This window comes from Saccopteryx bilineata, chromosome 8 (genome assembly GCF_036850765.1).
Source record: "Saccopteryx bilineata isolate mSacBil1 chromosome 8, mSacBil1_pri_phased_curated, whole genome shotgun sequence".
NCBI lineage: Eukaryota > Metazoa > Chordata > Mammalia > Chiroptera > Emballonuridae > Saccopteryx > Saccopteryx bilineata.
This window is the reverse complement of record NC_089497.1, coordinates 75581910-75596351: the sequence shown is the minus strand read 5'-3', so window position 1 is coordinate 75596351 and position 14442 is coordinate 75581910. Positions and strand designations below refer to the sequence as shown.

General features: G+C 41.6%; 1 protein-coding gene across 3 annotated transcripts in view; it reads right to left on the bottom strand.

The window, feature by feature from the left end:
• The window catches only part of GNB4 (G protein subunit beta 4), a 76048-nt gene extending 62236 nt beyond the window's left edge, over window positions 1-13812 (bottom strand). For all 3 annotated transcript variants that reach the window (XR_010726864.1, XR_010726865.1, XM_066241399.1), the window contains exon 1: window positions 13531-13812. The gene's annotated coding sequence lies outside the window, so the exon portion shown is untranslated. The remainder of the gene's footprint in view (window positions 1-13530) is intronic.
• Window positions 13813-14442: the final 630 nt, after the last annotated feature.

Sequence of the window (14442 nt, the reverse complement as noted above, 5' to 3'; positions counted from 1 at the left end):
GGGCTGCATGAGAACTGGAGGCAGGGGCTTATTTTAAATAGAAAACGGACATGTTTCTGTGTTTTCAGTGTATCTTTTAAAAATCCCTGTATATTACAGGGGTGGGCAAAAGCAAGTTTTCAGTTGTAAATAAAACAGAATTTATCCTTGTATTATTAATTATTGTATTATTTATTTGTATTATGTAAACCTACTTTTGCCCACCCCTGTACATAGAGAGAGATACTCTGGAAACTTTAAATGAATAGGTCTAGCTTTTTTCCAGTCAACATTTTGAGAAAGCATTCAAAAATATTTTTCTTCCTGCATTATTCCTATTATTTTTATCTATAGTTCTAATGCACATGAGAAATGAGCACTATCCTGACCTACTGTCAATCCAAATCAGCACATGACACTTTTCACTCAGCACACATGTATTTAACACCTGCTCCATATGGACCCATTCCAATCAGAAAAGCAGATAAGTAATAATAATTACATTAGGATGAAAGTGCTATAATACAGCATATATTTAAAGTGTTATGTCAGCCAAAACCAAATGTTTCATGAGAACGTAGCTGAACTCAATAAGGTTTTCCCTTAAACTTTATACAATCGTTGTGTATCCACTGAAACCATTTCAGTATGCTTATATTTTTAGCTCTACCAACTCTTAAAGGAACAAGTTCTATAAATTCACTTTCAGCTATGTAAAACAGCAGGGAATTTCCTCTTACTTAGTCCTAAAACTACCTTCTTTAAGCTGACACATCTCTAGTTTTAGGATTTCTAAGACTTTGTGAACCAAACATTAGGAAAATAAATTATGATTATATAAATTACAAATCATAACCTTGTCAGCCTAACCTTTTCTCAAGACTCCACTGAAGTATTATCACTTCTTAGATTTTTTTTTTGATAGGACCGTGTAAGGTTCATCCTGTATCACTAAGTTACACAGCCCTGTATCACTTCATTTATTTATTTTAGAGAGAGAGAGAGAGACAAGAAGGGAGAGAGAGGTGGGGAGGAGAGAGATGAGAAGCATCAACTCAAGAGTTGCTTCTGCCCTGGCCGGCTGGCTCAGTGGTAGAGCATCAGCCTGGTGTGCAGGAGTCCCGGGCTCGATTCCTGGCCAGGGCACACAGGAGAGGTGCCCATCTGCTTCTCCACCCCCCCCCCCCCGCCTTCCTCTCTATCTCTCTCTTCCCCTCCCGCAGCCAAGGTTCCATTGGAGCAAAGTTGGCCCAGGTGCTGAGGATGGCTCCATGGCCTCTGCCTCTGGCGCTAGAATGGCTCTGGTTGCAACAGAGCAATGCCCCAGATGGGCAGAGCATCGCCCCCTGGTGGGCATGCCGGGTGGATCCCGGTCGGGTGCATGCGGGAGTCTGTCTGACTGCCTCCCCATTTCCAACTTCAGAAAAAAAAAAAAAAAAAAAGAGTTGCTTCATTTCAGTTCTTTATTAACTGCTTCTCATACGTGCCATGATGGGGAAGGGCAGGGAAGCTCATGCCAAACCAGTGACCTTGGCTCAAGCCAGCAACCCTGAAATCAAGCCTGCAACCTCAGGGTTTCCAATAGCGGCCCTCAGCATCAGGATGCACCGCCACCAGTCAGGCTTATATCACTTTAAAGTCACATAATTTGATTTTGTTTAATGAGGGAAAAAAGTCCTTAAGTGTATCAGACTTGGATTATATCTAAAAAAGTGTTTAAATGACTCTCACTGCTAAAGAATAATATGACATCTGGGGATATCAGAACTTCATCTAGCAAATGTTTATGAGTGCCTAACAGGCATCATGATCTAGCTTACTTGCTGACTTGGCTTCACTAGACAAAATATGACTTGTGCAATTAACATCTTCATGGCAAGGTGGCCATGAATTCTATGTGTTCACAGGTTTGATGAAAGTAAAATATTTAAAGTTAGCAATAATAACAAGTTACGGATCATAATTAGCACTCAGAGTCTTTCTTCCAATCCAGATTTCATCCTAACAGAATGCCTAAGCGCCAAGGAACAAGATAAAACTTCACCAATTAAAAAGTATGTGACACTGGCCTGAGATGAACAGATATCCACCTTTATTTACCAAAATACCATTCAACTGTTGTCTTGGGTTTAGACCAGGGGTCTCAAACTCAACTCAGCATGTGGGCCTCAGAGCAAGATCACAGCCGTTCGGCGGGCCGCATGCGGCCCGCAGGCCACAAGTTTGAGACCCCTGGATTAGACCAACAGCTAAAGAATAAACCAGGCTAGCTATCTGGGATTCAGGCCATCCCCAACTCCTTACCCTCACCGCTGATGTTCTCAAAATCTGTCAAAGGTAGCTTGAAGACTGTGTTCGTTCTGAATTACATTTAGTCACATTTAGTTTTATTCTACTGCTCTAATTTTTCTACTCATGTTTTCATCCTGCAACACTCAGTATCATATACACACTTCCGCAGCCTAAAGGGGAACATATATTACTCCTCAGCCTTTCATATCCTCTCATTATCACCACTAACAACTTCACAAAGACACTTGTCACTGAGATTAGTTAGCACATAACCATAGGTGAAATTTACTTATCAACATTCCCCCTCTTCTTTATATCTTATTTTTCTTCTTTATATCTGTGTGTGTGTGTGTGTGTGTGTGTGTGTGTGTGTGTGTGTGACAGAGACAGAGAGAGACAGAGAGAGGGACAGACTGACAGGAAGAGAGAGAGATGAGAAGCATCAGTTCTTTGTTGCAGCACCTTAGTTGTTCATTGATTGCTTTCTCGTATGCACCTTGAAGGGGGGGTAAGGGGGAGAGCTACAGCAGACCGAGTGACCCCTTGCTCAAGCCAGCAACCTTGGGCTCAAGCTGGTGAGCTTTTGCTCAAACCAGATGAACCCGTGCTCAAGCCAGCGACCTTGGGGTTTCGAACCTGGGTCCTCTGCATCCCAGTCCAACGCTCCATCCATTGCGCCACTACCTGGTCAAGCTCTTCTTTATATCTTAAAACATGGAGGAGTGTGTGTGTGTGTTTAAATTTGTGTATCTCCCCACACACTTTCACAGTGCCACATAAATAATTAATAAATGTAATGAAATCCCTTGTTAACAAATTTTAATTCCAATTAATGAAGTTTAATATAACACCATGAAAACTAATGTCTAAGTTTAAAAATTATTTAAACACAACTGCTTTTGCTTTTTACACCAGATGGCAGGGAGACAACACCTTCAGAGTTTATCCCCCTCAACAGCCCCCTAGAGGCCCATTTAATGAAGATCTTGTTCACAAATTCCAGTTTCCTTAAATAATTAGCTATCATCTCCATTTAAATATATAATTTAATTTACAGGAGTCTAGAAAGTAAAAAATCTCAATTATTTCCTTGTAAAAACTGGTCACTCTTATTAACTAACCTAAATATGATGTATACTTTATGTCACATGCTAATTAGACAACAAAGCCTCATTCAAGCTTACACTGCATTATTGGGCTTTAATTTCACATTACCAAATTGTTAAAAGTCCAATTTTTGTACTTGGAACAATTCCTGGGTAAAGGTGTTTAGGTGGAAACTCATGAAAATTGAAGGGGGAAAAAACGGAGCCAAGCCATTGCTAAATGTTACTTACTATAACAAAAGTATCAACTATTCCTATGTAAGAACCCAGAGATCAGCTCTGAGCACAGGCCCCAGGGTTCTCATCTCTGTTCCCAGCAGATAGTATTCTCACTCTTATGGTACAGTTTCATCAATTTCTCTATATTACAAGTTAGATGATGAAGAAAAACAAGGCTTATAAGAACAGGATATTTTTAAAAATATTTATTGATTTTTAGAGAGAGGGGGGAGAGAGAGAGAGAGAGAGAGAAGGGGGAGGAGCAGGAAGCATCAACTCCCATATGTGCCTTGACCAGGCAAGCCCAAAGTTTCAAACTGGCAACCAGTGTTCCAGGTCAACGCTTTATCCCACTGTGCCACCACAGGTCAGGCCAGAACAGGATATTTTTGAATAGGTAAGAATGAACGTTTAAGGATAGTCATTACAAAATGTTTATATCAATACAATAAAAAATTACAAATATATCGCCTGACCGGGTCACCAGCTTGAGCGCGGGCTCATCTGGTTTGAGCAAAGCTCACCAGCTTGGACTCAAGGTCGCTGGCTCAAGCAAGGGGTTACTCGGTCTGCTGAAGGTCCACGGTCAGGGCACATATGAGAAAGCAATCAATGAACAACTAAGGTGTCACAACGCGCAACAAAAAACTAATGATTGATGCTTCTCATCTCTCCGTTCCTGTCTGTCTATCCCTGTCTATCCCTCTCTCTCTCTGTCTCTGTAAAAAAATAAAAATTTTTAAAAATTACAAATATAAATCAATAGGAGAGCAGATATGGTACATCCATACAGTGAAATATTATGTGGTTATTAAGAATACAATGTTAGAGTTCTACATACTTGCAAAGATGCCAACACTAACAAAAACCTCTGAACAATGCTCCCTTTTGGAGTTCCAAATGTATGTAAACAAGCATCCCAGTGGGAGTACGCCCTTACACAATATATACTGTTTCCTTGGTTATAACTAAAGGGCACAAGAATTCTGCTAAAACCAAAATGGGGGGGGGTAAGCTGTATACTCTTTACATATAAAATGTGGACATTAAGAGAAACTTTAATTTTATTTTAGCAAATTGGTAGTACATGAGTGTTGAAATCATTTAATGTGATTTCTACTTCAAAACATTAAATAAAGATGTAGTTCTCAGCAATTTGATAAGAAACATTTCTCCATAATGCATACTGAGAAAATGGTATTGAGGAAGTAATCAAGGATTTTTGGCATAACTATTGCACCACAGGAGATTCTTGGGTGCTATACCATTCACAGGACCTTAGTGGGAAGGTAGTGATGCATGACAATTAAGAGTACTGCCTCACCTGACCAGGCAGTGGCGCAGTGGATAGAGCGTCGGACTGGGATGCGGAAGACCCAGGTTCGAGACCCCGAGGTCACCAGGGGTCAATACAATACAATAAAAAATTACAAATATATCGCCTGACCGGGTCACCAGCTTGAGCGCGGGCTCATCTGGTTTGAGCAAAGCTCACCAGCTTGGACTCAAGGTCGCTGGCTCAAGCAAGGGGTTACTCGGTCTGCTGAAGGCCCGCGGTCAAGGCACATATGAGAAAGCAATCAATGAACAACTAAGGTGTTGCAACGCACAATGAAAAACTAATGATTGATGCTTCTCATCTCTCTCTGTTCCTGCCTGTCCCTGTCTATCCCTCTCTCTGACTCACTCTCTGTCTCTGTAAAAAAAAAAAAAAAAGAGTACTGCCTCTAGTCCCCCGTTGGGCTCTGAATCCTGGCTTCTGCACTGGTGTACACTACCTGACATGTAGAAAAGTCAACAAAGGTTAACTGGTATCTTTTTATAGCTGAGAAAAAGACACCTTTGAACTAAATATGGAAAACTATTTAAAATATTTTAATAGAAGTATTCCTAAGCAAAAATTATTTAAAGTAATGAAAACATTTTAACCTGACCAGGTGATGGCATAGTGGACAGAGCATCGACCTGGGACGCTGAGGTCCCAGGTTCAAAACTAAGGTCACAGGCTTGAGCCTGGGATAACAGACACGACCCCACCATCACTGGCTTGATCAAAGCGTCACTGGCTTGGCTAGAGCCCCGCAGTCAAGGCAGGTAGGAGAAGCAATCAATAAACAACTAAAGTGCCACAACTATGGGTTGATGATTCTCATCTCTCTCCCTTCCTGTCTGTCTCTCTCGCTTAAAACAAACAAAAAACCATTTTAGGGCTAAACAGTTTTATTTTTTCACAGTGAGCCAGAAACAGGTATCTCTGTAAATCTAGCTACTGCCCTTTTTCTTTTCATTTTTTCCAATCTTTTCATGATTAATCTAAAGGCTAACCTAAAATTTTCAAATCTTTGTAATTTAGAAGTATACAGTTTGTGCTCAAAATTCTCCCACTTTTGTTTCTTCCTGACCCCTCTAGTCATCTGCTGCTCATGCATACTACCTCCACCAGAGGGCAGGCAGGAGAACGGTGAAGTGTGGAAAACAGAGCTGGGAACTTGTTAGCTTCCAGTGTCCCCCCAAAACTTGAAATAGCACTAACATTATAAGATTCTCTGAAACAATCTCATTGAAATGGGATTAACTAAAACACAGCAAAAAAAAAGCTGGCAAATATTAATTCATGTCTCTATTCAGTTATTTAAATATCTGAGCTACAAACACATGCCAGGCACATTCCAGGCTCTAGAGATTGAGCAGTAAACAAAACAAGCAAAGTTCCCGTTGTCATGGAACTTTATTCTATATCTGTCTAGGAGAAAGATAATAAGGCACATGAATAAATAACAATTTCAAGTACAGATAAATACTGTACAGGAAAAAAAATACTGCAAGAAATTAGAGGGTGACAATGAAGGCTATTTTAAAATAAATTAATCTAAGTAAAGATCTGAATGAAATGACTGAATGAGTCATACCTTAAACGGGGGTAGAGCAGTCCAGGCAGAAGAACCAGTAAGTGCAAAGGCCACGAGGCACAAACTAACCTGCCATGCTGCTGAATGGACAGCCAAGACCACAGGGAGGCTGGAGGGGAGGCGAGCAGGAATCCAACCACGTGACCCTGTGGGCTCCTAACCACGGTGAAAACTTCAGGGTCTATCTAGCAGTAATGGGGCTGGATGACTGAGAGAGAGAATCTGATACGCTTTACATCATTTCAAGTTCAGGCTGGCTGCTGAAAGGCAGAAATTAGAAATTGAAAGACCAGCTAGCTTCTGTAATAGTTCTGGCCAGGAAAGATGATGGTGGTTTGGCACAGAGTAAAAGGCAGTGGATGTGACAAGAAACAGTCAAATTTGGAATAATTTTCATGTTAGAATCCATAATACTTGCCAAGGAGTAGGTATAGGATGAGTAAAACAGGAGAATGAAGGATAACTCAGGATTTTTAGCATGAGCAACTGCATGGATGTAGGAACCATCTGCAGAGATAAAGAATAAGAAACCACAGCCAGTGGGGCAGGACGGAAACCACAGCCAGTGTCCCAGAAGTCAAGGGAAAAAGTGTTCAGTAAGGAAGGAGTTGTATCTGTCACCTGCGTCAAATGTGGCCAGGATCTAATCTGGCAACACTGACATCCCTGGCAACCTGGAGAAGAATGATTTTGATGGCACAGAAAAGATCAAGCCTCTCTGGAAGGGGTTCAGAAGATGGGAAATGAGGAGATGGTGAGGAATTGAGGAGTAGCAACAGCCCACATGAAATCTTTGAAAGATTTTTTTTGTTTCTTTTGGACATACTTAAATTTTTAACTTTTCATTTTTTTAAAATATCAAAGTAGGCCTGACCTGTGGTGGCGCAGTGGATAAAGCGTCGACCTGGAAATGCTGAGGTCGCCGGTTCGAAACCCTGGGCTTGCCTGGTCAAGGCACATATGGGAGTTGATACTTCCAGCTCCTCCCCCTGTCTCTCTCCCCTCTCTATCTCTCTCACTCCCTCTCTCTCTCCTCTCTAAAATGAATAAATAAAATTAAAAAAATTTTTTTTAAAGATTTAAAATATCAAAGTTGTTAAAAGTAGTATACTGAACACACACCCTCACCTAAAATCACCAATTGTTAACATCTGCCACATTGCTTTATCTTCATCACTCTCTATATATGTAGTATTATTACTTACCCATTTGAGAGTATATTAAAGATACTCTGCCTCTTTACTCATAAATAATTTACTATGTATCTTCTAAGAGCAAGGGCAAATCCTTACATAACCACAGACAATGATCAAATTCAGAACCCTTAACATTGAAACAACACCATATTTAATATGCAGTACATATTCAAATTTTACTAATGCTTCAATAATGTTCCTGAGCAACTGGATTATCCAATCCAGGATTATACACTGCATTTCACTGGCAGGTCTTGAATTTCCTTTAATCTGGAACAGTTCCTTATACTTTCTTTTTCTTTCAGGACATTAACATTCTGGAAGACTATACAAATCAGTTACTTCCTCAACTGTTTCCTTGTGATTAGATTTTGATTATGCTATTTAGAAACACTACAGAAAAACTAATGTCTTTAGTTTAAGCATATCAAGAGGAATATGTTTATTCCACTATTGCTGATGTTAACTCTGATCACTAGGTTGATGTGCTGTCTGCCAGATTCCTGCTCTGTGAAACCATTTTCCCCCGGTTGTTAAGACTAACACCACTGGAAATTGTATTAGTATCATTTTTCCTACCAACCTTTCTTCATTAGTAGCAGTTGACTCAATTAATAGTATCATAATAGTTCCAAACTTGATTTCTATCATTCATTCTACAATTTTTATTGGCAGTCTAATTGGCAGAGCTTTCTCTTTTTATTCTTTTATTTATCTATTATAGACTTGTAAATTCTTATTTTATTCAATGGGTTATAATTCATTATTATCATTAATTCATTTTGATGCTTAAATTTTCCCAGACTTGGCCATTCAAGCTAGTTCCTATGTCCTTCCCAAATGCCCCCTTCAACTTTTTTGCACACTAACCTGTGTTCTAGGCTTCTGACTTTCCCTGCCCTAACGCTAGAACCAGCCGTCTGGGCACAAGTTGGGCTCGCTGCTAGGATGTCGTTGGTTGTAGGCGGTTTCATTAGACAGAGCTAGGAAATCTGTGTGTGTGTGTGTGTGTGTGTGTGTGTGTGTGTGTGTGTGTATGTAGGAATGTCTGTATATTTTAATCATAAATTCATACTGATAACTCTAATTCTCATCCAACGCCAAGAGCGTCCTTTATTGCCTTCTTGTATTTCATATTTTAATTTCCTTTCCTCCACAGTTCAAACCCCAAATTCCCAAATATCAGTAAGTGTACTCAGTTGCCCAATCCTACAATAAAGACAAAATATTTTCAGAACTGCTGTGTCTCATCCCTACTACTATAAAAAATAGACTACTATACAGGGTTCAAATCTTTTTTATCTTTAAAGGTATATAGTCAAAGTCCTAAGTTAAATACATACTTGGATTCATTTTTTAATTCTGAGACTTGATGTTATTCATTGAAATACAGTTGGTTCATTTGTTGCTGTTTGTATTCAATTTTGGAGGTTTTTCCTCCACCCATTGTTGTTAATTTCTGAACATATAAAACATTGACAAGTTTTAAAACTTAAAACTGTACAAAAACATATGATCAGAACAGTGCCACATCCTCCATTATCCCTTTTACTCAGTTCCTACCCACCCCTGTAGAAAACTAATTAGTTTCTGCTTATTTCTCCTGTGTGTGTGTGTGGGGGGGGGTTGTTCTTGTTTTTGTATTTTTCTGAAGTGAGAAGCCGGGAGGCAGAGAGACAGACTCCCACATGCACCCAAATGCGATCTACCCAGTATGCCCACCAGGGGGCGATACTCTGACCATCTGGGCCATTGCTATGTTGCAACCGCCTGAGACAAAGGCCTTGGAGCCATCCTTAGCACCAGGGCCAACTTTTGCTCCAATGGAGCCTTGGCTGCGGGAGGTGAAGAGAGAGACAGGAAGTAGAAGGGGAAGAGTAGAGAAGCAGATAGGCGCTTCTCCTGTGTGCCCTGGCTGTGAATCAAACATAGGACTTCCACACACCAGGCCGACACTTTACCACTGAGCTAGCTGGCCAGGGCCTCCTGTGTTTTTCTTCTATCAAAAAATTATGCATGTGGAGCAGAGAAAAGGATCAAAAAAGAATTTTATCTAAGATGGGAGACATAACAGAAAGTTTGTATGACAATGGAAATGATTCTACAGATACTAGAATTAAATAGGAGAAATGGGATAATTACAGGGGGAAATAATCTTCTGATTTAAAGAGTTACCATATTCCAAAATAGATTGCCATGCTGTTTATAGCCTTCCAAATTAGTTCTATCTATGGCTCTAGAGAAGCCACATTAAAATGGAGTTATTATTTTGGAAGGAAAATTAATCACTACCTATTAATTTCAACAGAAGAAATTCTGCATAGCAAGGGGGAGGTTTTCAACTCTAAGTAAGATATTTAAGCAGGAATAAATAGAGAAGAGAGAAGAGAGAAGAGAATGGCTGATGTGAGAGTCTATGTAGTAACACGAACAAATAGTCACAATCATGCTGGACAAATTCACATCTCAACATGCCTTGGAAAAGTTACAAATATGCTAATAATTTATGCTAGTAATTGAGGACAAGTCCCCATGCCCTGGCTTTAAGTCAGTGTGGCACAGAGAACATGGACTCAAGAATGATGAGGTCTGGCTTTGAATCCCAACTGAGTCACTTAACTACATGACCACAGGCACACCTCAGAGGTGATGCCCTTACCTGTAGACATGCACAATGCCTCCTTTGCCAAGTTAATGTGAGATAGAAATAAAATAATGTATAGTATTTCCCCTGACCCAGAACAGATGTTCAATAAACAGATGTTCCTATAATAAACACAGATTAAACTATTCAGCAAGGTAAAGAAAGCAATCACACAGTGTACTTCAATAATGTACCTGAAAGGACTCAGAGAAATCACACCATCTCAGGCAATATTTGGTAAGGGCAGAAAAATGCCACTTACTTCCAATTTTCAATTTTCAAAATGTCCCAGAGTCTATTTTTAAAGTGTAAAAATATGTGCTGACACACTAAAGTGCCAATGATTTACAAGAAGCAATTCTGGGAAGATGTCGATCAATTGGTGCAAACTTCCAGTTATGAGATGAATAAATTCTGGGGATATTATGTAAACCATGGTGACTATGGTTAACTCTTCTACTGCACACTTAAAAGCTGCTAGGAGAGCCTGACCAGGCGGTGGCACAGTGGATAAAGCGTTGGACTGGGACGCAGAGAACCCAGGTTTGAAACCCAGAGGTTGCCGGCTTGAGCGCAGGCTCATCTGGTTTGAGCAAGGCTCACCAGCTTGGACCCAAGGTCACTGGCTTAAGCAAGAGGTCACTCGGTCTGCTGTAGCCTACCCCCACCCCAGTCAAGGCACACACACGAGAAAGCAATCAATGAACTAATGTACCACATCAAAGAATTGATGCTTCTCATCTCTCTCCTTTCCTGTCTGTCCAGATCTGTCCCGCTCTCTGTCTGTCTCTGTCACATACAAAAAAAGTTGCTAGGAGAGTAGAACTTAAATGCTCTTACACCCCCTCAACACACACACACACACACACACACACACACACACACACACAAATGAGGTAATGGATGGGTTAACCAACCTTACTGTGGTAAAAATTTTGCAATATATATATGTATCAAATCATCATGTTGTACATTTTAAACTTACACAATGTTATAGGTCAATTCTAACCCTTTATTATTATTTATTCTAATAATAAAGCTGGAAAATTACTAAAAAAAAAATTCTATAGGTTAACAAAGAGAAATTACTCAGAATAACCTCTAAATGATGCCTATGGATCACAAAGAGATAAACCTAAATATATCACAAGTCATATTAACCAATTTTATAATTTTATAAATGTGTACACACAAGGGATTTAACCACGTTCAGAAAACAGTATTTTATAAGTTTCTATTTCGGTTTCAAATTTATCTGCAAACCAAAATGCAACAAGGAAAATCTTAAAATGATCTTGAACCAAATACTGAAATATACAATAACCTTTCAGAGCTGTGAACAAAAATGGGGCTCTGTAATGAATTTCACCAAAAGTAACCTCACAGAGATCTGATCCAAAATTCCTTACGGGCATGTCATGGCGGTAGTTCCACCTCAGGCTGGTAACTGCCCTTGTAAAAGGTTATCTTTGTCTTAAGCAAGCCTTGTCTATTGTTTTTGCTTAGCTAGGTTAACATACCTTTGAAATGCCTCTTTTACAGACCATTTCAAGAGAGCACAGAACCTTGTTAACCATCCTATAATCTCGCAATTTTCAACCAGTGTGCAACAGGCATACTGGTGTGTCACAAGAACTTTTAGAACATGTAATACCTGACTAGTCAGGGCACTGCCCTCTTTTCCCTTAGATTGTCAAATTTTTAAAAAATGACAACAGCCAACACAACAGTCCAGTGCAAATGAATCAAAATTATATCTATTTTTCTATTAAGAACAGCAAAAAAAATTTTTTTGGTGTGATGCAGAATTTCAGTAGTTTATGTGATGAAAAAGATTGAAAATTGCTGCTGTAATCCAATCATAGTGATTTCTCTGCCTTGCTTTTTTTCCAAAGGTTCATGCAGTGTTCCTTAGCTCCCTCCTTAATCCCATATGTATTAATATAAAAGAAACTGCAAAACTGTAATTCTTCAGAGCATTTGACATCTTGGTTCTCTGCATGGTTTGGCTCAAACTCATAAAAAATTCTCTACAGTTTTGGCCGCTCTAACGTCGACAGAGCCTAGGATCAGTAATAACCCAAAAGCCCCACACTGAAGAGTCCTAAAATGTGCAATGGCAGAGACCAAGAGCATTCAGTCTTGTGTATACAAACCTTTGTTTTCCTCCTGACTAGAAATGACTTCTCTTTCACCTTAAGTAAGCAATGTGAGCTCTATATTCTACAAGATGTACTTAAAAGTCACCATCTCAGTTTACGACACTAAAATGGGCTGATAACACAGCAATCTAATCAACAATGAAATGTTTTAAAACTTTCCAGCAGAGCGCTAATCCACAAGTACGGCTGTGTTGCAGTGGTGGAGAGGCAGACAGATGCATCCACATCCTTTACTAAGAGAGAAAAGGAAGGAGTGGCGAAGGGGACGGGAGATGCAAAATAACAACACATTGCTTCCATTAACAAACGAGAATCTGCTTTTAAGCTTTTGAAAAGTCAATCTTCCCCTACCGATAAATAGCAAAGTAAAAGACAACCATTTCTATTTTGCAGAAGAAGAATGTGGAGAGAAAAGGAAAACACTTTACCATGTACTGTACTTACAAGTGTTCTAAACCCATTAATTTCCCCCACCCTACCCCCAAAATGCTGGGCGGCATATTATTTCCAAAATAAATTTAACACGAAACCACTGGGCTCATTTTTAGCGCTCAGTAGAGAACTTTTTGAGTTTTCTCAGCGCTCTACACCCAATAACCTTTATGGGCGATCCTGGATAACCGCTACTTTCAGGGTAAACACGAGCTCTCCCTCTGTCCCCGGGGGTTGCGGGGCACGAGAGGAACTTGGGATCCCGAGGCCAGGGGTACGGCCAGTCTCCTCGCCTCCCGGAGCGCGCGGTCCCAGCGGCCGAGGAAGTGCCCCCGGCGGCGGCCAAACGGCCGGTCTTCGCACCGGAGCAGAGCGCGACTAAGGCGCACCCGCCCCGTCCCCCACCCCGCCGGCAGGGGCTGCTGCCCGAAGCCCCGGGCCCCTGAGTCAGAAGGGATCCAGTCGGCCCGCGCTGCCACCCGAACCGGGTTCCGCCGGGTCGGCCCCGCGGCGTCCCACGCCCCGCGAGGGAAGTCCGGGATTCCCCTGCGGGACGCACCGACGAGCCGCGCTCGCGCCATCGCAGCCTACCTGGAGGGAGCTCAAGCCCGTGTCGACCCGGAGCTGCCTGGATCCTTTGGGCGCTCGGCAGCCCCAACCGCGCGGAGCTGGCGAGCAGAGCGCAGAGCACCGCGGAGACCAGCGCGGCGAAGACCCGCCGACCACACCCAGACCGCGCCGCTCAGCTGCCAACTCGGCGGCGCGCCGGGGCGGCGGCTGGGACGTGGCTCCAGGTTCGAGGCTCGAGGCACGAGGCGCGCGGAACCAGCGGCAACGCGCTGCGCGCGCGCGCAGACCCTGGATCGCGCGCGCGCGGCCTAGGCGCGGGGAGAAGGGAGCGGGCGCCCAGTGCAGCAGCTTCTGCTTCCTATTTTCTGTCTCTTTTCCTGCCAGAGGAACATTAATTCCCGGGCAGTTTCGTTTTCTTGTCGGCGTGGCGCTTGGACGCCGGCGCATACTTCTGTGTAGCGCCCAAGTGGAGTGGCTGGTTTCTTTCCTGGCACCGCATAAGCCTCAGTTTGCTCGTGGGCCGGATAGGGGGGCTGACTTAGAAGACCCCAAGGTCTCGTTCAGATTCAACATTATGAAATTCTATATATATATAAAAATAAACCTAAGTCCAGAGTTACACAAAATTCCATTGCACTCCCAGGTCTACTATCGCTAGTTGTGCGACTACCATCTCAGGGCCTCGATTTCGTCGTTGGAAAATAGAGATGATACTCGCTTCATAAAGGTGCTAGAATATTAAGTGAGATAACCTTTACAGAGAGGCTGCCTCTAAATAAATGATCAATACTTGAAAGTTATCATTGCTACTGCCACTGATAAAACCAGGCCTTCCAAATAACCCTGTGAAGTCGCTCTTCTCAGCATGAGTTAAAATAAACATCATGGGCATCTCAACCCCACACTTCTCTGGGTGTTTGCTGTTTAAAATGT